The following is a 26323-nucleotide window of genomic DNA, read 5'->3' on the forward strand; positions in this document are numbered from 1 at the left end:
AGAAAAGAAAGGAAAAATGTGACTTCCCAAGTCCTGTGAAAATTCTCTATAGACTGGATCCTTGTGAAAATGTCAGTTCTAAATACCACTCAACAGATGGTTTTCCCTCACTTTATGTTGGGAAGGGCACAGAACCAACTTCCCTTTCAGATAGCTTCCTTCATGTTGGAACAAGGACCCCATCGACACAAACCTGCTAATCATTTCCAACATAGAAGTTGTCACTACCCTGAGACCCTCCAAACCAGAGCTGAATGTCCACAGCCTACCTTCATGTTAACAAACATGTTTCCACTGTTGGCCTGGGCAAGTCCTTTATTCATGTCATCAGGATTGTGGCAGTTGGTGACCCCAATGACTCCTGAATTTATCTCTCTTTCACACTGAACCCTAATACTTGGAGCTAGTACTTAGTTTTTAAGAGATAATAAATTAACCCAAGCTGTTGGTCATCATTGTAGATGTGCTTCCAAAACAGGGAGAGGGATCCTGTAGCTTAAGGTATAAGGCTACAGGTAAGTTCCTACTTGGACAGTAGCCACCAAATATTAGAGGACCAAAACACTAAACCTTTAAGTAGTACATCATGGTGGTCAATAAAAATTGAATGGGTATCTCCCAAGTGGTGGCTCAGAGACTCAGGTCCCTTGGTGTTTGGGTCATTAGCATTATCATTGTGTATTCTACACAGTGAACATTACTGGGCAAGGAAAAAAAAAACGATACAGAAAGATGCTTGCATAGATCCTATAATGTCCTAAGTCAACATCACACAATGAGACACCAACAATCCAATGTCAATTGCCTTGGGATGTATCTCAGTGGTAGAGTGTGTGTTATGCATGGAGTCAGAGCTCTGTGCTCCACCTCCGACAGGACATAAGGAAGAGGTAGAGTTTACACTCCCACTTCCTGTAATGAGGGGTCAGCAATGTGGTGGAGGGGAGCCCACATGCCTTTGAAGGCAGAGCTGTAAGGCCATATGACTTCAGTCTGGCTTGTCCTCTTTGTCAGTGCTCACCCTTGAAATGTATCCAAATGAAGCCAAGATCAAAGGGCTTCAGCCCTTGCAGAGGCTCTAGCCACGATGGAGTAGGGAAAGCCATCTTGCTGTGTAATTCCCAGTCTGCAAAGGGGAGAAATAAGAAGTCATTATTGTTTAAACCCATAGAATTTAGGATCATTTGTTACACACAAATAGTTAAATGGTACACTGTGGTTCCTGCCATTGTCTATTGTAATCTTATAGTCTTCCTGTATGAGGTGCTTAATGGAATTCTCAGACTCTCAGCTGAGAAGACCTTACCACCCTCACTGTCTTCCATTTCCATCAGTCATTGCCTCTATCAAGGTTTCAACAAGGAGCACAAATGGTGTTCTGACACTAGCAATAACAGGTAGGCATTGCTGTCCTAAACCAGATGAGCCAATTATTAAATAGTTACTATATTTAACAGCATCTCTAATTATGGGAAGGAGGTTAAGGGTCTGAAAGGAGGTGTGACCTTCCAAGATGGAACAGAGACTGGGGGAGCACATGCATCAGCCAGTTTGGCATTGCTGAGACAAGACACTCAAAATAAACAGCTTAAGGGAAGAAGACTCTGTTTTAGTTTATGGTCTTCAAGGTTTCTACCACAGTTCCTTGGATGTGTTGACTGTAGGCCCATGGATGCTGAGGAGGAGCATGTGGTGAAGGATGAGAGGAGACAACAAGGGGCTAGGGGTCTCCAATGATATACTTACTCTAACCAGGTCTCGGGCTTTAATAGCCCATCCAGCTGTGAACTTATCAAGGGATGAATTCATTCATGAAATTAGCATCCTTGTGATATAACCAATTCTTGTTTGAACTAATTGCTAGAAGATAAGAGTCCAGCAAACAAGTCTACTGTATATATCTCATATCCAAATTATAACAATACCCAAATCTTTTGTCCTATCTTATACTCTGATTGGCTTAACCCAACAGGAAAAGAAATAGTAGCGGAGAGCCTGACTAATAAAGCCATTAGGATCAGTGTCCTAGAGGACAGAACAAGATAATGAAGGAGAAAGGAAGACTCAGAAATAGAGACACCTTACACATTCATTGCTACCATAATTTTCATTATCATATCATCCCCTTTCAACATCATCATCATCACCACTATCTTCACCATTACTACCATAATCATCAACATCAGTCAACATCAGCAACATAATGGTTTTATAATAATCCATATGTCATGCTCCTTTGAATTTACAAAATTATTCTTCATATTTCTGTTTTACCATCTTCAGAAAATTTTTTGCAGTATCTCCTACATCTAACCAAGGTCTTGGCACATAACTAGTCCTTGGTATTTCAACAAATGTTGTACAATACTGTCTATATCTAAGGCTCTATGCTAGAACCATGAGTATAGAGGATCAAATTATAAGATGACAAAGTCAATACCATAAGCAAGATACAAAATGTTAGGAAGATTTGATCAGAGAAGACTCCTGGAGGATGTAATACCTTGGGTTGGCCTTGGGTAAGAGACAAGTCCTAAAAGTTGTGGTGCCAGCATTGGGCTTGGGTGTGGGAACATTGCAGCAGATACATCTGGGAAACATACCTCTTTTATAAAGAGGGACGAAACCATATGAAGAAAATATTTGAAAGTGAAGAAACAATATGTTCTGATGGCAGGAGATGTTTTGGTTTTACTATTCTGTAGAGAGTAAAGGGATAAGAAGTGAGCCATGAACGTGAAGAAATTGAGTACTCATACTGAGATAAGTCTTAAAAGTCAAGAGGAGATATTTGTACTTAGCACAAGAGGTACAGGGAAGTCACTAATGCTTCTTGAGTATAAGAAGAAAGTATTTTTACTGCTCTTCAAGACTGTCAAGGTGACATCACTGGGCAGACTAGATGGAGAAATCACAGATAACAAGTGGGAACATTATTTTCAGTGTTTTGTTCTATTTTCAATGATAAGAATGTGGGGTAGGGCTGGAGAGATGGTTCATAGATAAAGAAGACTGACCGCTCTTCCAAAAGTCCTGATTTCAATTCCCAGCAACCACGTAGTGACTCACAACCATCTGTAATGGGATCTGATACCCTCTTCTGGTGTGTCTGAAGACAGCTACAGTGTACTCATATACTTAAAATAAATAATTTTTGAAAAAAAATAAGAATCTGGGGTTGGATGCAAAAATGGTATGGTAACTAGGTGACAGTTTGAAACACAAGAAAATGACAAATGACCGTTCCTATAGCCAGTCATATCACTTGCAATGTTGCTCAACAATCACATGTATTTGTTCAGTGAGTTGTCAGTACCAGGCAGTGGTTTTGACTCTACAGATAGGTCAGGAAGCATGACAGATAAGGCCAGAGGAGAAGAGGGTGCCACAAAGATTCCAAACTAGGAGCTGACGCACTGGCTTTTCTTTGCCTGGAATGTCCTGCCTCTCCTCTCCTTTATCTAGAAAACGCTTACTCATGCTTCAAAACCACTGTTGATTCCCAGGATTGGTTCTTCTGGCCCTTTCTCTAAAACAACTGGGATTTCAATAGGATAAGAAAAGCTTTCACATTTATAAGAGCTTGCAGGGTCTACAGAGGTGACTTCTGTAAGATGCAGGCCACACAATCATGAGGACCTGTCTTCTGATCCCCAGTATACACACATATGAACAACAGCGGTGGTACACACTTATAATCCCAGTGCTAAGAGAACTTAGACTGGTAGATCCTTGGAGCTTGCTTGTCAGACTAGTAAGGCCAGTTCAGTGAGACCCTGACTTAAAAATGAAATTGGAAAGAGATTCAGAAAGATATCTGGTATTCATCTCTGGCTTCTATTTGCACAGGCACACACACAAATATATTCAATATAACATACACAGAAAGAGAAGGGGAGGGAGGGAGGGAGGGAGAGAACTTGTGAATGCCTTTTGATAAAAATTTTTTTTAAGTTCTTGGATTAAACCATCAGCAATGTCACATTGGCTAAGTTAAAAATAAATAAAACAAAGCAACTTATCTTGGCTGAAATTCATTATTCATCATGACAGTTTGATAAACAGAGGACTCCCCTACAGCTTCCCCCATCTTCACTCCAATGGACTCCAGGAGAGGAGGCATGCTATTCAGTAGTATACCTAGGCTCCCTGGGAAACCTCTGTCTGCTCTTAGTCCTCACTCACTGGACTAAAGCAACAGGTGAAGGGGTGCAGTGACATGAAAGGTTAGCATGGCCTTGAGGGTTGAACTGACTTAAGTTGGAACTGAGGCTTTCCCACAAATGTCAAGACCTTGAACAAGGATCAAAGCTCCACAGAGCCCCACCTTTCCCACCTGTTTAGAAGCCCTCATGGAAGGGATGAGAGTGGTACAGCAATGGAAAGCTCTTTACATGCATTTGGTAGTTAAAGAATATTTGTTGAGCTCAAATAAATTTCACAAGGATACTAAATGCAGCACAGAAAAGCTGCCGAAGATAGAATATAAGGACTGCCTTTGTTGCCTGTTGGAACTAAGTACTAAGACCCTATTGTGAGTACACATCTTGGATGCACTAGAAGGTAGTGGACCACTTGTTGTTGTTGTTGTTGTTGTTGCTGCTGCTGCTGCTGTTGTTGTTGTTTTAAAAACAAAGTTTCTCTATGTTGCCCTGAATGTCCCTTATACTCAGAGATCTGCTTACTTTTGCCTTCCAAATGCTGGAATTAAAGGCATGAGCCTTCACACCCTCCCAGCAAGAAACACTTAAAACACAAACAAACAAACAAACAAAATGAATTTGAAGCCTTTTTTCACAGGAATATATGCCTGGTAGTCTACACATAGTCAGAAGCCTGTGGCTTGAAGAGGTTGGAGGCAAGGTCAAAGATTCTAGGTAGAAATCTACTACCTACGCTTTGCAAAATAGGTGTGTGGTCATATGCTCATGCCCATAAGACAATACTCTCCTCAGGCTGGTCAGAGAAGGCTCTTTTTGTAGTAAGCCACAGTTGATATAGAGATCACAACTAGTCAAAATGCTGAGGGTAAATGACAATTGAGTTCCCAACCCTAAGCATAACATCATACCCCCAGCTCCAGGACTAAGGAAACATCACAAAACAGGGAACAAAAATACTGGGAGAGCCACAAGAGAAAGAAGACTATTACAAAATGCCAACTTTTGGATATAGCAGGCCTGTTGCAAGTAAGAACACAGAGCAACTCTGGTTCCCATCACAAGATCTGCACAAAATAAAATTTACAGCCAAAAACAGCTCAGTGTCTCACACAAGTTCATGATTTTCTAATGGGTCACTTTTATAGCTATCTTGGAGTGCATACAGCCTGTGGGCAAAGATATGACTGCCAACAGAACCCACTGCCAGGCTATCTTAGGAAATAAACCAAAGGAAGTCAGGAGGGACATCTGAACAGCGGTGGGGCAGAAGTGGGATCGATACAGGGTACTTTTTCAAGGAGGCAGAAGGATTTCGAGGTCTAGGCCAGCCTGAACTATATAACCAGACCCTATCCCCCCAAATCAGAAAAACACAAAGGACAACAGAACAGAAAAGACTAAAAGAGACCTGAACCACACCCCCATATATATTGGGCTAGTGTGTATGTCAGTCTCTCACTTTTTCTCTGTGATTTGTTGAAGAATCCACATGCCCTGAAGCTCCCTACCTTCTGGACTTTGTTGGTGGTGTCTGTGTCCTCTCTACATCTGAATTTTTAGTCATTTTTTGTTAGACCCTAAGGCTGCTGCAATTCTCATTTGACTTCTTGCTGAGAACGTTCAGTTTCTGAGTGCATTATATTAATTATGAATCTCCTTTCCTGATGTTCAGACTGATACTTGACTAAAGACAATCTACCTAACCTGTCCACTTCAGAGTCTCAATTATCTGTCATGATGCCGGCAGGAATATGCAAGCTGGTTTTTATTTGTTTGTTTGTGGTTTTATTTTTGTTTTTGTTTTTTTAAGAAAGAGTCTCATGCATACCAGGTCAACTTTCAACTCACTATGCAACTGGAGATTTCCCTGAACTTCTTACCTTCCTGACCCCACCTCCTGAGTTCTGGGATTAAAAGCATTTACCATCTCATTGTCTATACGATGCTGGGGACAAATTCAAGGCTTTATGCATGTTACACACTCTAGCAACTAAGGAACATTTCTTAAAGAAAATTTAATCTATTTTGGTCAACTGAAAACGTAAGATCCAAGATCCAATAGATCAAAACGTGTTAACCACCAATATTCCTTTTCAGATTGATTTATTGTGTTTTTCTATGAATGTGTATGTGTGGGTGTCTGTATAAGTCTGTGTATACCACATGCATGCAGGTGCCTGGGAATCTAGAGGGAACTGGATTCCCTGGAATAGACATGTCAGGCAGTTTTGAACTGCCTGATGGTGCTGGGAGTCAAAGCCAGGGCTTCTTCAAGAGAAGTAAGCACTTTTAACCACCGAGACATCTCTCCAGCCCCACTAATATTTCTTTAATATAAAATTTCTAGGGTTGGTCCATGACACATTATAATTAATTTTTATAAAATACAAGCAAAGTTCACATTATGTTCCACCACTGAAATTGAAATGATAGGTATGGAATGCTGTGGATTTTTTTTAAAACAAAGTATTAAATGATAACCGGAAAGAGAGAAACTTTAGACGCTACTCCTCCTGTGGACATTAGTGGGACTCTGAACAGCACAGGTGGTGTCAGAAGCGATCCTGACAGTGAATGGTCCTGCCTTTCCTTGTTATAAGGCATCTGCATTCAAGTATGGGAAAGTGCCAAAATACATGGCGTGACCAAAGAAAAATTAAAAGCACTTGCTAAGTAATTAGAGAATGGAGACTAATACATTGACTGACCTACAGACTTTCATGTAACCTGAGAATGTGAATTGGAGGTTCCTCGTGGTCACAAGCCATGCCATTTTGGCTTAGACCAGTGGATGGCCATCTAGAATTGTATTGACTTTCTACATGTCCAGTATGCCCAGAAACCTTCTAAAATGCACCCAAATTGTCAGAGGTTGTAACAGAATCTGTATATACTTCTTGGACTATGTCTGATACATACCAACCCATTTATAATTACTCGTGGCCTGGAGGAGCCCTAAAAAGCAGAGGTGAAAGCCAAATACCTTTTCGAAGGACAATCTAGTATCTTACTCATTGGAATCCTGCCCAGGTGCATCCACCTTTACAAAATGAATTGTTCTATCAATAATCTGGAAGTAAAGGTATGTCTAATGTGCTACACAAAGGGAGACTTCTATAGAATGAGGTAGATAGTGATCAATCAAATGGCAGTCGAGTGGGGTAGTCACTCTCCCAGGTTTCCACTCTGAGCTCTGGAACGGAAGAAGAGGGCAAGGGACAAAGAGACAGCTAAATCCCGAAATACTACAAAAAACATGAGCAACTAGCACCCAAAATGCTAGTTGGAAGAACAAAAGAAAAATATCTAAGCCTCAGCATTTCTGTTCAGGATTCCACGAGAATCTCCATCCCTACCCACACCCGCTGCCCGGGCTCTGTCACTAAACCTATTTATCACCAGCTGATCCTGATCCTGTGCACTCTTCCCATCAATTCTGAATACCCTAGGATCTCACCATTCTCAACTTGCCCATTCCACCCCTGACTTCCAGCCTCCGAGGCTGGCTTCTGTCAAGGTCCAGCCTACTTGAACACACAGTGCTAAGGCTCATCAGAAATGACTGGGTAGGAAGCTGGCCCCATCAAGAGCTTCTACCAGACAACCCCGAGCCCTGTCTAATCACTAACTCTGTAGAGCATGTAGGTACTGTATAGGAGTGCTTTAAGGTCTGGCATGAGAAGGCTAAGTATATCCTATGAATAGAGAATGCTTTAAAACTGACACGAAGAAATTAGTTCTCTGTGCCCTGTTTCAGAGAATGTCTGCGGAGGTCTATAGGCCCAGAGCTGCATGGCCAAAGACTGTATGTAGCTTTGTACTTGAGAAGAGGAAATTTTCAATGCAGAGCCTAGAAAAGAGGGAAGAGGGTGAGGCACCCTAGCCTGAGAGCAGCAGGTGTGCGGACTGGGATTCCACACCTGCTCTTGATGGCCCTTGAACCCCACTTGAGACAAATTCCTCAGATAACCATAAACTCCCATAGCAACTCGGTTGGTGTTGGTATTTTTACTGAGACTCTGAATCCAGAGGTAGGACAGAAGAAATAAGGCTATCAGAAGAACCTGAGCTATTCTGGTTGACTCCAAGTACTGGCTGCTTACATCACGCTCCACCTAGGTTTCTCTAACAAGAAGTCTAAACTGCCATCATCAGTTATTTCCAGAACGGACTGGGAAGCATGCTGTGTTCCTCAGTAGTCTGAGGAATTGCTTTGTTTTATCTTTGAAGAGAGAGCAACATAGACAGACCAATGAGAAGAGTTGATACTTACAAGTTTCTCATGGACATTAGGGGCAGGAAGAATGACTTGAACTAATAGGCTCAAGTCAGATTGATGTCTGTGCTCAAGCAAGAGAGATGCTTTCCATAATGGGTGGCAAGTATCCCAGAGACTTATCTCCAGAACCGTGGCTTAAACAAGCACAAGGGAACAACTATATGTCTCTACTCTGCCACTCCTATAATATGGCTGGAGTTGCCTGTGTTGTAACTCTGTGGAGATGCATGAAGACAGTGTCCCATCGGGAAACAGAAGAGGAATATATGTCAATTCCTAGGATAATGAGTCAGGGGATGAAGCTTGCAGAAGAGGCAAAGGTGAATAAGGAAGATTTACTGGGTTGTCATCAGCAGGCCTCCTCGTCTACCAGGACCTCCAGTTGGGCTAAGTAGGAGAACCTGGGTAAGGAGTGACATGGGATCTATTCCTTAGAACTGGTACCTGCTGTAAGCAGGGGCTTCACTGCACTCCAGTTGTACATGGGCATATAGGACATGTAGGCAGCCCTTACCCATGGCAGGAGTCAACATTGTATGCCAATGCCAAGTGTTCTTCAGCCAAGGAGGCTGTTCTCAAACCCAAGTAGGAAAAGAAGGATGCAAGTTTCTTTGTCAGAGGCCCCAGAATCATCACCTAACAGATTGTTAAAAGTGTATGTACCCGTCTTTCTAGAAAATACTTTGGTATCCCAAATGTAGACTACATGTAACTCCTCTCTGCCTCTGTTCCTGGCCTAGAACAGATTTGAAGCCAGCTAGCTCTCAGAATCCTGTCTCTCTAGACACCTCTAGGCAGGTCCTCAAATTAGTGATGCTCTCTTCCATCTGCGTATGTGTGTTCCAAGGTCAAAAAGCACAGCATCAGAGAGCACTGTGTAGGCCCACCATATACAGAACTGTTCTCCACAAGGCTAAGTTGAATATAGGCTAAGTTCAGTATGGCTTTTGTTTTTCCTGACATCAGAGAGACATCTCCAAAGATAACTTTTCTTCTCTTACATGTTCACAGAGAGGGAGTCTGGAATGGTAGCTCAGCACAGTGGAGTCCCACCACAGCCCCTGCCGTGGACCTAAAGAATTCCACATCTAAACTTTTGACATCCTCTGTGGGGTTAAGTCAAAGAGGATGCAGGCAGGGAATTGGAGTCACTTGGCCTTGCTGTCCCTCCCTGCATGCCCCATGAATGTGGCTACATCTTCCTGGGGTCTATTCTGTTTGGCTCACCTAAAGTCTCAGTCCCTCCTCGTCCCTAAATGTCCCCTACTGACTTGAAGATGAGTGGCCATGAATTGGAATTCGGAAGTCTTTTCAGAATACTTTACATTGAAAGCACTTGTTGCCTCCAAAATAATTTTTGGTCCTTTCTACCGAGCATAGAAACAAACTTCAATTTAGAAATTCTTTTCCCGGGACGATATATCAGGAATGTGTTTTGGAGAATTGAGGACCAGCGATCTCCCATCCCTAGCCAGCAGTCAAGTCCAGAGGCCCTAGGAAATGTTGCCAAACTGTTACTTGTTTGTCCTTGCAAGAGCAGTGACAGAATAAATTGCTATTTGTTTGGTTTTGTTTCCCATATACAAAACCTCCTGGGCCCCGACCCCAGGCTGCTGGCATTTTAATTAATGTTAATGTCGGCTGACCCCCACCCTCCCCCAGTGACTCCAAGATAAATTGGCAACTCCAGACAAAGCCATGTGTGAGTGAGGGTACCCAGAAAAAGCCAACCTCTCAGGAGGGCTGCCTGGACTGGGTAAGCTGCCCCTCCCCCACTCTCCCAGTCAACAGCAAATTTTTTCAGTTCAAATAAAAATGGGATGGTGAGATCCATTCTCTTAAAAAAATAAACAAGTAAATAAACAAATGCTTTGGAACCTCTGACTCTCAACTTTCTCTTCTTCATTTCAAGAATGTTTTAATTCAGTGAGCAACACTACTAAAATATAATCAAATCATAATTTAACAACAGAAGAAACACTTGGAGCTAAAATGTGATCAATACCCAGATTCTAGCCTTGGAATCAACCTGCAATTTAAACGGATGTTCGTCTGCTTCTGCTAGGTCAGTGCAGAATCACACATTCCCTAAGAGACATTGTGTTTCTGTTTAAAAATATTTTTCCCTGTAAATTTTTACCCCACCCCCACCCCACCCCCAGACACCCACTCCCAGCTTCCCCGCTTAAGCATTTTATCCAGTTTAAACGATGGGGATTTAAATTGCTATTTTAGTGGAAGAGGCTTGATTAAAACCTGTGTCCTCATCAAATTATTGGACAGTGGTTCTTGGGCTCTGTTTACATTAGTGTCAACCTTAATTTAAATTCTGCATAACTATATTTGCTTCACTAAATGCATTCGCCAGGAACACACCACAAATTACTTTGCATTATGAGCAGAGTCTCTTTGTCTATCACAAAGTGTTTTGAAATTAGCACCATAAGTAACTAGCTGTAAGTGTCACTCGATCCCCTTAATGCCTCATTAATCAAACCCCATGGCAGCTGGTGTGATGTCCAGGCCCCTTACATATAAGATCAGTATCACTTGTTCCTTGCATTTGACCACAGTCTTTAAACTCAATTCATTATTTGTGAGATTGCCCCCCTCCTTGGTGATGCTCCTCCCCCGGGGGTCTCCCAACACGTGCAGCTTTGTACCCTTCCAGAAATCAGAAATAAAAACCCGGTATCCCTCGTGAGGAGAGCCGTGGGCTCGGGAGGAAGAAAGTCTTTCTCGCAGAAGAGGATTCCCTACCTGGTTTTCAAATTATTCATCATGATTCAACATGATTTTTAGACCTATCTTAAAATGTCACAATGAAAAAAATAATCCCTGGACCAAAGTTAGAAAAAGAAATAAATGAATACATTTGTCTGGACTGGTTAACGTCGCTGCTACAGCCTCCGTTTGGAAAGAAATGGAAGGCAGGTCCCCTAAACATATAGTCAGAGGGGAAAAAAAAACCAACCAAACAAAAAAACATGTTCCTTTATTAGAGGATACAATGAAATGTCTGTTAAAAAAAAAGAAAAGAAAAGAAAAGAAAAGAAAAGAAAAGAAAAGAAAAGCAGAAAAACTGGAACAGGACTTAAATATCTAATTCATTTTTAAGACTATTATCTATTTCTTATGTGTGTATAGAAAATCATAGCAAAAGATGACACGTTTGATACGAGTCTTTATTTTGGTCTGTTCATAAATGTCATCAAACATTTGCAAATGTCTCTTTCAAAAGATATCTCTTTCTCCCTACACACACACACACACACACACACACATGAATATAGTACTCATATAATACTCACTGCCATCAAAATCACTTCCCAGCTCTGCCTGTGTACAGTTTAGAGGCCGTGTGTGGTGACTATGTTGTTGGTGGCAGTTTCCCTGCAGGAGAGCCCTCTAGCAGGAGTGGGAGTTGACACGTGGCCTCTGGCTGCTGGGCTCACAGCACACCCCCACAGTGAGCAGAGATGAACAGGTGCCCCAGAGGCACCATGTGAGGTCGCTTCTTACAGAGGAGTGTCTCAATGGGAGGCCTTTGGCTTCCTGGCCTTTCCCTCTGACCACCCAGCAGGAAAAAATCATAGGGAAGAGGTTTTTCCCTACCAGTTTTGTTAGTGGGAAAACAGACGTGACACAGACATTCAAGCATTCAAAGTCCCCAAACTTACTGGGAGCACATGGACTTTGGATGGCGAATGTTTCATGCACTCATAGCAAAGCATTTTCTTTGGCATAAAACTTTTTTTGCCTTTTCACCTTGTAAGACCATTCATGCTAAATCAGCCTTATTACAATAGAATTAAGAGTCAGAGGAGCCTCACTCCCAACTAGTGGTAAAGTCCATGGAGTCAGAAGACAGCATCCAGCAGCACAAAGACTCAGTTCAATTTTTGTCTTTAAAATAACTTCAGAAATGTCAACTTCGATATAAACGGAAGGCTATGCATGTGTCCACTTTCTTTTGTGGTGGTTAAAACAAGCTGTGCTTTGTACGAGGGTGCATGTAGGAGAGAGCACATTACTGATGCTGGAGGTGGAATTTACTCTGGGAATAAGTGTAATTTCCAGCAAGTACAGAAGCACGTTTATGCCCCATCTCTGGGTCAACCTCTTTCGAATATGATACACCACCATTACACACTTTGGAACAAATGAACTGCCAGAGGAAGAACCCAAATTCATATTCAGAAACTTACTATTGCAGTTGAATAATTTTTAAATTAACTCCTTCAAATTCTGCCCTATTTTAGCAGCTGACGGAATCTGAAAATGGCTTGACACTCAGTTTTAAAAACTACTCTTCCCTACACAGCATACACACACAGCTCTCACCCAGAGGCAACATTTTGGCACAAAACACTGACCCTTTAATAAAACTGGCCCACAAAGATCACATCTTATCCCAGCTTGGATTTAAAAAGGAGAGAAAGAAAGGCATGAACCAGACATCAGCAATGTGAGAGTCTTCCGTCTGTTCCCTCCCCCTCAATTCTTCCTTCCCTCCCTCCCAGTCCCCTGGTCAAAAGAAAGAACTGATCTATGCCTGGTACAGTAAAAGACACCCCGAGATTTAAGGGGATAAGTGAAGCCTTACTTAGCCACAAGGCTGCAGCTGTGTTCTTATCTGGCCAAAGGAGACGGGACAACAAAAGATCCCAAAGAAGGGACAGTGGATGCATGGGAAAGCCACTACCCCAGCATTGTGGTGCCCTTCTGCTGAGCAAATAGTTCAAACTGTTCGTTCCCATCTTCTATTCTCTGCCGGTTCGTTGTGTGCGACCTTGCATTTCATTCTGCAGGGAAGGTTGCTCGCTGGGCCCATAAGCAAACAGTCCAGCAAAGAGCGGGCCCTCCTCCCCTCTTCCCCGGAGAACTAGCATTTTTATTTCGGCTCCAAGCTGTCAAAGACCTGGAGAGTTGATGTCGGTGTCCTGAATTAATTGCTTTAAGCTGGAGCAAGCTCCACGGGCTGCCAAATGTCCAGAAGATGTTTATTAATAACGTTTCCTCCAGGATTCCGGCTCAGAGCTGTCCTTGGGTGGTGGCCTCTTCCTGCTGTCACCCTCTCACCCCTGGCCCTCACACAGTCCAGAGGGAGTTGCCACTTTCAGTCACTGGGACAAAATCATAAATTGCCTTTAGTAAAAATATTCACCTTTGTAAGAGGATACTTGTGAGGGGCAGATTTATTCTCATCCATAATGATCCGAGTCACAGAAGCCCCTGACTCGACTCTGAAGTGGGCTGTGGGAAACAAATAGTCCCCAGGACACCCTAGGGTGCCGGTCACTTATCTGGTACAATTAACCAAAAGAATGGAAAAATGGAAATCATCTTGCTCTCTCCCTCCTTCCAAGCTCTTTCTCCCAAGAAAATCCAGATGGGCAGACAATACAGTGCATTTTTAAGTTTTCCTGAAGAGGAGAGCCCCTTTAATAGAATGAAATAATAAACCAATTTATATACCGATATAAGACCGGGATCGTGAGTGCCATTGTGTAATTTTCCACTTGACTTTTCATTATCTACCTGAACAAAATCAATCTATATGTATGGGATCAGCATACAATTCCAGAGATAAAAGCTGAATAAATGCGCTTTGCATATCCTGCAGATAAAAGACACAGTGCCCGGTGCCTTCTTCTGCAGGAGATGCATTTATTAAATAAATTGTTGTGTCAAGGCAAGAGCCAGACAAAATGGTATATCTGCAGTGTTGACTCCTCTGCTGGAAATATCGATCCTGCAAATGAACAGTGGTTAATAAGTACCCTGCAGACCGTATCAGCTCTTCCGACCTAGCTTGCCCAGAGTGCACTCAGGGTCAGTTTTCTCCCAACCAAACCTCCCCAAGTGGGGGAAGAAAACTTCCCCTATTAACATGGATTTAAGGCTGAGGACTTCAAGAGCCTCTGGAATCCTCTCCATAGAAACAAAGCACCTAGAAAAATTTACACATACAAACTCCAACTCAGCTCGTGCCCCAGCTAGAGAAGACCTTCATAAGGGCAGGGGAAGTGGCAGGCTGCACTCTGGGATTGGTGTGTTTTACTTTAAACAGGTTGTGTTTCATTTTCTGTATGTCCTTCATCACCTTGGAGTACAGAACACTAAAAGTCTCTCCGCATTTGCGACACAGAAAAGAATCACCGGGGCTGGAGAGATGGCTCATTGGTTAAGAGCATGTGGGCTGCTCTTCCAGAGGACCCAGGTTCAATTCCCAGCACCTACATGGCAGATCACAACTGTCTGTAGCTCCAGTTCCAGGGGATCTGACACCCTCACAGACATACATGCAGCCAAAACATCAATGAATATATAATAAAACAATAAAATCCTAATTTAAAAGAAAGAAGAAAAGAAGAAGGAAGAGAGAGAGAGAGAGAGAGAGAGAGAGAGAGAGAGAGAGAGAGAGAGAGAGAGAAAGCATCACTGTAGGTGTGTGGCATACTTATTCCCTGACTACTCAATAGTTGTTGAGTGTGGCCTGGTTTTTGGTTAAGTCTTACTGGGTTCAGAAGCTCTTTGCTCAGCCTGCTCTGACCTCCCAAGATAGTCCCCCAGGATGCTTTTCTATTCTTATTCCTAGTCATCTTTCTGAGAAGCATAGATTAACCCCCAATATTGTCCAGACCACCAAGAAAAAAAAGCCCCCAATTGTACCCAAGGTATGGGTAACCAGCCAGCTTTCACCACAAATGATTGCTTTTGAGTTGGTGGATAACTTGGATAACTTCAGTCCTGCAGGAAGAGCAAATCAACACTTTTTATTTTAAGGTCTTTCCATTGACAGTTCTCATGGCTGATGTTTTGTTGTTGTCTACATTTGTACAGCAAGCACAGCACCCACCTGGGCCAGGACAACCACTACCTCTCTAAAAGCCAGCCTTGTTTTGTCTCACTTCTCTGTTTAGATGTAGCTAACACTGAAGAAAGTATGCAGGGTCATCTGACTGTAGTGCCGTGGCCTTTGGGGACATTTTTGTGAGGGTCAAAGTTCAGTATGGGGAGAAGCTTGTGTGCTTCCTCAGTCACATGGTGCTCTTAGGCAAACAGATCTGCCAACCTCGTTCCTCTGATCTTTTTGTTCCACAAGTTGTGAATAAGCAGATCTAGAGAAAACAAGAGTGCAGCTAAAAGAGGCCTGTTCAATACCACAGAGTTATATTTCCAGCATTCTAGAGGCTGAGGCAGGAGGATCACAAGACTAGACCAAGCTATAGAATGAGATCCTTTCTCTCCCTCCCCTGAATATGCAGCAAGAAAAGCACTTGGGAGGCAAAGACAGGTGGATCTTTGCATTCAAAGTCAGCCTGGTCTACAAAGTGAGTTCCAGGGCAGTCAGGAAACTCTGTCTAGAAAAACTAAAAAAGGAGGAGAAAAGGGAATAAGAGGAGGAGGAGGAAGAGAAAAGAACAGGAGGAAGGAAGGAAGGAAGGAAGGAAGGAAGGAAGGAAGGAAGGAAGGAAGGAAGGAAGGAAAAAGAAAAGTGACCCTGTTGGAATTGTATGAAAAGGGGAAAAGAAAAGATTAACTCCTTGGTGGCATGTTTGAGGCTTTTTATATTTTTACTATAGAGTTGATCCCTTCTATCCTAAGGTATTCAGGTATATTTTATTAATGCCTTAATTAGCAACTTAAAATGTCACCAAAGAGAACAAGCAAAACAAAACAAAACAAACAAGCAACAACAACAAAAACCATATGAGTTCCACCTAGGACACAAAATATCATGTAGGGGCTCTGTCTCCTCCTTCATTCCATGAAGAAAAGAATTTACTAGACTGGAGTGTGGAATACAGAGTATTTCCACTTACACAATTCAATTTGCTCAAGCTAGAAGCTTTCATTGCTAAGTAATATGATAACTATCTTCTGCTGAAACAATGCTCCACATCTAATCAGAATCCCAAGCCAGAGTTGCAACACAATCCATGCTTATAAAGCAAATATTTACAAAACAGAAAACAAAAACCCTGAGTTTTCTTTAAAGGTATTGTTCGTAACCATGTCACAGCTAAGCTATCTTGATGCTGTTTCCCAGAGGAGGAAATATAGATACTCAGAAGTCCAGTAAATATGCCTAAGTGCAGACAGTAAATTAATATGACAGGGTAGGTAGAAAGTTGTTCTTGACTTTGCTAGCTCTAGATTTTAAAAGCCATACATTAGTAGCTCTGATACTTTAAAGGAACAACTACAGAGGTAGAACACAAGTTAGACTGAAAGCAGGCATGCAACAAAGACAAGGCAGCCAGCTGTTTACATAATATTCTTCTTGAACCCCTTTAAAACCTGGAAATTGGTCAGATGGTGTGTCTGCCTACATTTAACTGAAATTACTTTTCCCAGAATAATGGCTTTATTCATTTTTTCCCTGTGTGTGCATAGCATTAGAAGGAGAAGGAAGAGGAGGAAGAGGAAGAAAACAAAGAAGAGGAAGAAGAAGAAGGAGCAAGAGGAGGGGACGAAAAGCATGCTCATTCAACTTTCCAGCGATTTCAATCATAAAGAAGAGTGGTTCCCTCAATAGCAATGCCCCAGACAGAGGAAGCCATTCACAACAAGCTGAGTGGAGTAGTAAGAGTTCCATTTCACAGATGCAGAACTGGATGGTTCTCTCTGTCATGTGGCAGAAGTATTTAGTTTGCTCTTTCATAAAAGTCAAATAGGAATACTTTCCAAAGATGGTTTTTATTGAAAGGCACGAGGTAGAGATTAGATGGAACCAAGTTGAGCATGGCCCTGTATCAGAAGTTCCTACACACCCCTCTAGAACCATCCATTCATATCAATAAGGATGAACTTGCCCCATCCAGCTCTTGGAAATGCCATCACTGATACTCATCCAGGGCAGGGTGCATTCTAGATATGGAGCCAGATGAGAAAGCCTGTATCCTGGAGATTCTGAGAACTTTCCACAGTACTTAAATGCCTTTCAAGTGGTCCTGCATCCACAGAATTGAAAGATAAATGATTTTTTTTATTGAATGCATACTAATGCTGTAGAGAAGATTCCTGGATATCACTATAGAATGCAAGAGAGCTCAGATATGAGATGCTTGATAATTTATTCTAGTCTTAGAGTCTTCAAGCTGTTCAAGAAAAAAAAATAACCATAGGAGTACATGAAAAAAATCTCTAAAATAATGCTTCACATGTGATCCATAAAGTGTTATTTTCATCACAGTCTTAGAATGTCTTTACTACTTGACAGTGACAACTATGTATTCTGATCTGGGAGTGTGGCTGGGTAGCAGAGCACATGTTAGACAATACTAACCCAGGATTGCAGCCTCAACACTTTAAAGTGAATAAACCAACACTCAGAACCTATATATCCTTAGCACACATCGTCTCTCATATTATTGAACACAAGAGCACGAGCCACCAAGAAGAGAACAGGTTTCTTTTAAGGGAAATGAAAACAGTTGCTCCATTCTATAGCTCAGATAGTGACTATTTTACAGTCATCCTCTTTTTTAAAAGCACTGAATACACTTCCCCAGCTGGGGAGCCAGTTGTTTCACAGCTGACTCCAAGCTGCCTGATCAGCAGTTGTATCAGATGCATGGCTACCCTGTGATATTGGGGGAAAATCTACTTGCCTATTTCCTCTTCCCAGAAGTTCTGCAAGATAGAGCCCTAAACAAAGATAACTTAGCTCTCTGATAAGCTGGGTGTTTTTGAGGGTGTTGATTTGAAGGGAACCTTGGTTTTCAGCAAAAAAATCCATGCCTCATCTCAAGCATCACTTAAAAGTTCAAAGAACTATCTGGAGCCCAGCACAAGCAAGTGTTTTTGCTCCGGAACTTATTAACACCCTCTACATTTTTCAAATGGTTCCTAGTGGCTATAGATCAGCTCAAGAACACAAGGACCTCTGTATAGATGGTATGTGTATTTATGAAGTCTCAGGACATTGGCAGAAGCCCACTTATACCCTCTGCTTTCCTGGGAACTAGGAAAAAGGCAAAAACACAATAAGAGACACGCGGCTGTCTTCTCAACTTCAAGAATGAAATAAAACCTGTATTTCAGTAATTGAATGAGAAGGTCGTGCTAATGAAGAATTGCAACTTGGCTTTGCAGTGGACTCAAGACAGATTCAAACAGCAAATACTGAGGTGAAGTGTCTTCATGGTTAGGGTTCCTTTTTCTCTCCACTAAATAGGTAAATAAATGAAAGCAGAAGAAGAAGAAGAAAAAAGCATGCAAAGGGTGAGGGCAGGCCACTCAATATTATGCTTGACACCACACGAAGTAATTTCACATTTAAGAAGGATACTTGATTTCAGAATTGCAGCTGTCGATTCTAACTAAAAAGTCACCCCTGCTCTCCCAAAGCAGATCAGATGGATGACACATTTGACACAGATTTTAGGTCAAGTAAAGAGAGCTTTTAGAAGTATATATTCTGAGTTGGGTGGGATTAAATAAGGGTGATTTCGGTGTCCATTTTTGAGCCGATCCTGCTTACACATTTCCCCCCTATTTCTGCTGTGTTGTGACTCCATGTGGGTGTACAGATGGTAACATTCTCATACTGGCCACCCCAAGAAGGTCACATGCTTTGCATCAATGGCAATTAGCTCCCTTTTTAAAATGGAAAATGTCATTAAGTTCTTGAATAATTCAAGAGTGGCGGTCACAATACAGTGTCCCTTTTGGGGGTCTTTATGGTGCAAATGACAAAGCAAGCCAACGCTATCAGTAAGAGTAGATCTGAAGTTTACAATGTAGGTCTATTTAGTGTGACGGGAAAATTAAATTACAGGAGACACTCATTCATTGTCACCCGTTAACAGGCTTGGGAAAATTGTGGATCCCCGGGGGCAAATCACTGACAACATAGGAGGGAACTGAAAATATTTCATTTTAATTGGCTGCTGTTTCCCTTGCTTGGCTTTGAAAACACACACGCGATCAGCTATCTGCGCAACTCTCTCTGGAAAAGGGTTCCGGAATGTTCCCAACTGGAACTTACAGGGTCTGCCAGGAGCCTCGGGCTGTCTTATGGGTGCAGTGGCACGGTTCTGCACCGGTGGGGTTCCTGAAAAAGAAATAGACTGGCAGGTTTCAAGTAAAACCCGGCTTCCTCTGCTGCCCACAGCAGGACAGGAATTATCATCCAGTAATGTGGTCGGGGGCTGATCCTACAAATCACCAGGTCTAAGATAGGCTGGAGGGAGGAAGGAATGACGCACAGGCCTCCAAACTGTCCTGCTCTCTAGAGGAGAAAAAGATTGTCATTAGAGACTCTAATCTAGAGCCAAGGCTGCTTGGGCCCAGAATGTGTGGACAAGTGCGAAACGAAGATCCTCAGAGCTCACCAAATAGCAAAAAGGTTTTCTTACCCTACCCTAGCACAGCCTGGCCACTGTGAGGGTCCTCACAACCCTCGTCTAGAACCCAGGTGGATGTAGCTACCTTGGTCTGGCTCACACTTGGCCCAAAGCTGTCTCTGAATTCTGCTGACCTTGGCATCTGAAGCAGACATCCAAGCTTGGTTTTTCCCAGAGACTCACAGACTTGGGGGAGGGGTGGGAGAGAAGTAAAGTGTTGTGCCCACTGTGGGGACAGTGGAGTAGGTCTGGCCCCCTCCTGGCTGGCTATCAGGCTGTCAAGGGTGGGATCCCCACATTCTAGAACTTGGATCACGGGGCCAAAGGTCACCCCTCTCACCTGCTTTCCTGGCTTCTCAGGGTTTTCTATTTACCCCTCCCCTCCCCCAATACTTGGCGGGCTTTTCTCTTTTCGTTTGGCCCTGCAGTGTCCCTCTATGAGAGCAGAGGGGGAGAAGCATTGTACCTGGGCCCGCGCGGACTCTCGGAAACCTTGGCTCAGCTCTGCAGCTAGCGGTCCGCGAGATGGAAACGACTGGGGCCGCGGGCGGCTCTGCTCACCAGTACACAGTTCCTGGCTCGCCCAGTGCTTGCGCGGTTTCTAAAGCTCCAGTCCCCTCACCAGCCATGCACCTTGAATGCTTCCTGGGTGACCTAAACCGCGGCTCAGCTCAGCTTAGCTAAGCTCTAAGTGCGAATTGGGGATGCAGAAGGAGGCCTGATTTTAGGGACGCGGACTCATGGCTAAAGGAGGGCAATTTGATATTTAAGAAAAGAAATGTTTTGGGGAAACAAAGCGTGATTTGTTGTTAATGGTGGACGGTTTGTACCTCTGCGTGAACGTTATTTCCAGGTAGAACTAAACAATGAGTCCATGGAAGTGGGAGACAACAGTGAGAGGGCAGTTTAAACCCTGTCCGTTTTGGGGGTTTTTGTTTTGTTTTGTTTTTAACAGTGCTTCTATTTAAGCAAACACTCTGGAGCTCCTGGGTACTATAATTCCAAAGGCAATTTTCTCTGCTTTTAATTTGATTTGCATTTTTAAACTCTGATAATATTCAATTTCATGGCTGAATACACATGTAAACACCAATAGGTTGTGGGTTTTTTGCCGCTTGCACCAAACAGAACTTCTGCCGCTTGTCTGGGGTGTCATGGGAGTTTACCGCATGAGTTTTAAAATATTAGCAAATTTCCCCTAAATTGTTTTGCAAAGTGTAGCATGGTCTTGCCTGGGCTTCATGGGGCGGGCTAGTAAATGTAGGTCCTGCATACAGAAAGGTTCAGGAAAGCTGCCTCCCGACTCCAAAGAGAAGGCAGGCAGAAAAGAAAAGGAATCCCCCTCCCATAGATAACATTTGTGGTTTTGTCAATAAACATTTCAATGCTGTACAGAACTCTTCTAAACAATCTAGAAGTAACAAATAAATATGCTCAGTCCAGCAAAGCCTTACTGCAGTTTTCTAGCTCTAGAAAGACAAGTATTACCAAATAGTTCTAAAAATCTTTGAAAGAATGGGTTGGTTTCCACCATTGACCTGTTGGTCAAACATGCAATTAAGAGAAAAATATAAAATGAAGCAGCATAATTAGTTTTATTCATATCAAAAGTACCTCGTGCTGCCAGTGACACTGAGAATGGAATGTGGCAACTGATGTGACAGTGACTCCAAACACCAATGTGAAGGCAGCTAAGCCTTTCTTTTCTGTGTTCCTCGGGATATACTGCTCTCCAGACCCCGAGAAAACAAATAGTTGAGAACCATCCAACATTCAGATAGAGCGACACAAAATGTTAAAATTCCAAATGCGTTTTTGTAACTTCTTTGGAAACCATATTTTAAAAAGAGAAAAGCAAAGAAATTCGATGTTTTTGTTTTTCCAGGGTTACTTTAAATTTAAAAACTGTTATATCAGAAGCTAATCTTCTATTTTTCTAAACATAAAATATTGCTTTTATTTTATTACAGCTCTGGGGATTGAACCCAGGGCCTTCCTCATGCAAGGCAAGCACTCTACCAACTTAAGCCTCCTCATCATTCATATATATATATATATATATATATATATACTTATTGTCCATTGCTGTAAAACACACCATACTGTAAAACTGCTTCTAATTTAAGTTCGAGGAATTATAAGTTGAAAATGTTATTTTAATTTTATTTTTAATTAGTTATTTCATGGGCAAGGTTAACTTTTTTAAAAAAATACATTTTTAAAAAATTAGGATTTTATCATCCTGGGAAGAATTGATTTAGAACTGATGAGACTTGAAGGTGCTTTTTCTTATGGCTAAGCTGATTATATCAACCCATGAATAAAGTTGAGGGGATCTAATTTGAAAGATATCTTTTATCCTTGGTATAGAGGCTAGATAAATATGAAAAGAATTCCATTTTATTATGCCAATCTTGAAGGAGAAAGCTTACAAATTTAACAAAAACAAACATAAAAACAAACAAACAAACAAAAATCACTCTGTCCAGGCTAACTGTGCATAGGTGAGGGAAGCTCACACACTTAGTTTTCTTGAAGGGTAATTATTGGATTTTAAGTTATAATCCTTTAGGGCTTGTACTAAATTTGTATATTGCTCTGGTTGGCTGGCAATTACATGTACTTTATGCAAACAGATGGCAGTGTGTATGCCTCAGCAGCACAATCCCTTCTGGCAAGCCTAAGGTAGAGCAAGCAGGAAGGGACGGCCCCACGACAACAGTGTCTATTCAGGTACTTGCTGAGGGTTGTCAATATTGAGCATCAAACATCTCTCCCCCTTTCCATTCCTAACTGAAGAGTAAAAGGGATCTTGTTAAGCACTAAAATGCAATGCTCAGAGAGTAATGTTGCATTTTTTTTTAATAAAAAAATCTTCCCCACTCCCCGAATAATCTGATTGGAAGACCCAAGTTTGGCTTGTTCGAATACAGTGGGGTCTGTAGATTTGCCACACACCCCAACTTTTGTTCTGCAACAACGTTATCAAAAGCAAATCCTGAAAGTTGGGCCTTGGATGGAGGGAGTAGATGGAGAGGATCCTAGAAAGCCCCAGCGAGTATTTTAGCCAGGTAAGAACTTACAGAGGTTACAGAACAGACAGTGCAAATGGGACATCTTCCTTTCAGACTGGGGGTCTTGTGAACCTTAAGATGAAGGTTTACTACCCCTCAGATACCGGGCTGCTGGAGGGAGAGTTAGAGGAGCTACCTGTCCCTTCAAGAGCTGTGGGAAGGGAGACTAAGAAGGAAGGGAGAGGAGAGGGGGAGGGAGGGAGGGAAGAAGAGAAGGAAGGGGAGAGGAAGGAGAGATGGGAGAGAGAGGAAAGAAAAGAGATGGGGAGATGGGGTGGCAGAGGGGAAGAGGATGAGACCCACTGTCTTCCAGGGAGAGATTCTGTAGTTACTGTGAGTTATACTCAGCCATGACAAAAATCTAAACAGTGTTTTCTACCATCAGTGAAGGATTGGCTTGCAGTCCAGGGTTGATCTCCCTAAATAAGCCTAGTATTCTGACAACTACAGGTGAATACCCTAATTCAGCTCCCTGCCAGAGATCTTGCTGGATGCTAGGGGAAGATAGGACTCAGCTTGTTCAGAGCTCTGGGACGGGAGAGGCTTGAGGGGGAATTTAATTGCCTGCCTGGGTGAATCAAAATGCCCTTTTAAAGTGAAGAAAGAGATTGGCCTTTAATTGTCAAATTCTGCTAGTAAGTGAGGGGTGTTAATTAAAACCTAAGAGAACAAAGTATAGATTAGGTACCCTTCTCCCACTCGTCCATCCCATGATCAGTCCACAAATGGCATCTTCTCTGTTCTCACTATCTTCAGAAGGTTCCATTTATATGGATCTAATGTTAGAGACAGAAGTGTGATTGATTGTAGAATTCTGTTCATCTCCAAAAGCTGGCCATGAGTGTCCATGGCTTACATGACTGTCATGTAAGGGTCTCTTGAAATGCCACAGTGGAAGAGAGGAAGATTGAAGAAAGTCCCAGACATAGCAGGAGAAAAAAAAAAAAAAAAAAGGTGTGTGTGTGGGGGGGGGAGGGGGCAGATCTCTGTGTGGAGAAGTGCAAGCACCACCCAGTTCCACCCTGTGTCCTCAGGTCTGGTGCAAGCAGGTCTAAATCCTCACCATGAGGTGTCCTGTAGCATGCTACCTGCTGGTTCCTTGCTGACAACCCCCCCACACACTCCCCTCTCCCCCTCTCCCATATTGCAGGGCCACTTCTTCTCTCCTTATAGTTGTAGGCCATCACTATCAGGCCAGCATCTTGAGCTGGGAAGCAGGCGTTTGCTAGATCTGCATTTGTTTAAGTCCAGAGGAAGACAAGTGCTGTGGGGGCAGGGGTCTTGCTTCTCTGTCAGCTGGGCAGGAGCATACTAAAGACCCAATGTGGGTGATGCATAAAATATGCCTCTGCTGTCACCTGTGTCATCACGCCGCCAGGTACAGGTCAGGGGGAGGTCAGAAGCAAGAGTGGCTTTGAACAGTGGTGGCCCCTGCTGTCAAAATCTCCTGGCAGAGAATAAAGCTGGTGGAGAAGCCGGACTTCTGAAATAATTTGCCAGTGTGGATTGTTTTAAGCCCTCGCGCCTGCCTGTAGTCTCTGCCCCTGACATTTTCCTTTTCTCTGGCATTTTGTCTTTCTAATCACAATTCAAGAATCATTTATCTAGCTGCTGATTCTCTTGCTGTCACCTCCCTTCCTGCCTTGTCCAGCTGTCCCAGAGTTAGGTGCAAAGAAAACATTAGCCCAGACCTGGTTGGCTTTGAAGGACCAATCCTGTTTAAAAACAAACAAACAAACAAACAAACAAACAAACTAATAAGTGTAAACTGTGACACTCCTACCCTAATCTCTTCTAGGACAAGTGGTGGCATCTTTGCTGTCCTGTCCCACAGTCCCCAAGATTTATTCCCCCCTCATTCCTTCCAACCTTCCCCTAATACTTCAGACAATCTCTTCTCCTTGGAGACTGTGGTATTCTGGTAAAACAGGCTCTCTACTGCTTTGGAGCTGGAGGGTCTTCAAGCATTGCGATGGTCCGAAGCTTAGGGAAGTGGAAAGATTACTGAGGCGAAATGCTAATCACCTGCCTAGTCAGAGAGCTGAGAGGCCTTGCTGAGAAGTTTCTGAACTCTAAACTGCAGGAGTGTTCATTACTCCAGGAGTCTGACTTCCATCTGGGAGTCGACAACACATCACAGGGTGTGTGGCAAATAGAAAGCTCCATGAAGTAAAGGTGAGACCGAATAGGGAGATAAAGAAGCAAGATGGGGGTGTCGTGGTTTGGGGATCGATGGTAAGAAGCAGTATGGTGACAGGACAAAGCAGAAGGATTCCTGCCAAGGAATGGGCTTCATAGTCTGGGAAGAAGGCAAAAATTCTCAGCCACCAAGACATAGAGAGAGGAAACTACAATTTCTTTTAGTGTGTGGGTTGCTCAGTGATCAGAACAGCAGGAGAGATAGAGAGAGAGCACTTGGTGAAGTCAGTCTTACTGTAGAGTAAGCTTCAAAAGGTAATTAAACAGCTTGAGCAGAACTGTATGTTTTTAGAAGATGAAGCACTATGTTATATTTCCTATCTCTGCCCCATGCTCGAGGTGGGAGCCAGAGCCTCTTGTTAGGCCACCACTCTTATGGCTCGGCCATACCTTCTAACCGGACATTTTAATTTCTTTGTTAAAGATGCTTCTTATCTCCATACAGAACTCTGTATGACCCAGGTCCTCCCACCCACCCCCACCCTGTTTCTTCCTAGAAAATGCTATCTATTCCTCTGTTCTCTCCAATTCTCCACCCACTCTCCTTCCTCGTGTTTCTGCTTCTCCCTAGCCTTTCCCTCCAAACATCCCAAAATTATATTCTATATTTTCAAGGACCACACATTTAACATTCATGATTTCAAACTAGGAAATCAATGTTTCCCTTTACACAAGCAAGCAATGGGCAAGAGAACTCATTTTTTTAGTTCTGTCTGATTTGTAAGTGCAGATCATATTTCTAAGGAGGTAGCAAGTTCATAGTCACACAGACAATTCTATTTTGGTCTAGATAACTCCTGATGGAACAGCCCCCAAACATCTCTGTGTATTTTTGAAGCTTTCTGGTTTTCAAATAAATGAATGTGAAAAACGATTTACATATGGGGAAATAATATGGTTCTGAACCAATGAAGCATAGATGAGCAGAATCACAAATGCAAGTTGAACTTAAAAGCAACATAAGGCTCATTCCAAAATTCCAGTGTAGGCAGTGAAGCCCTGGTGAATGTAGTAGACCTGACTTCTCCTTTACACGGGTTTGTGTTGCTGACATTTCCCTTCGGGCTAAAACTGTGTTAAGCCAAGAATACAGTGTTGCTGAAGTCCTTACCTAACCTTGCTGGGGGCATTTGGTAACTAGCAAAATGGAGTTGAATCCAAGTATGAAATTAACTTATTTTGTGGTATTTCTCTTTAGTACTAACTATCTGATGCCTTATCTAACAGTGAAATGAAACCTTCATGCATGCA

The 26323-nt window shown here is 42.6% G+C and overlaps 1 long non-coding RNA gene across 36 annotated transcripts in view; it reads right to left on the reverse strand.

Moving 5' to 3' along the window:
• Positions 1–26323, reverse strand: part of 9030622O22Rik — a 96055-nt gene that overhangs the window by 65771 nt on the left and 3961 nt on the right. For 19 of the 36 annotated variants that reach the window (XR_003953942.1, XR_866835.3, XR_866836.3 and 16 more), the window contains one exon: positions 1022–1126. The exons of 4 other annotated variants lie outside the window; for them this stretch is intronic. This is a non-coding gene — a long non-coding RNA (RIKEN cDNA 9030622O22 gene). 13 more of the 36 variants (XR_375089.4, XR_866819.3, XR_003953943.1 and 10 more) reach the window with 6 other exon arrangements.

Source organism: Mus musculus, chromosome 2, assembly GCF_000001635.26.
Source record: "Mus musculus strain C57BL/6J chromosome 2, GRCm38.p6 C57BL/6J".
Lineage (NCBI taxonomy): Eukaryota > Metazoa > Chordata > Mammalia > Rodentia > Muridae > Mus > Mus musculus.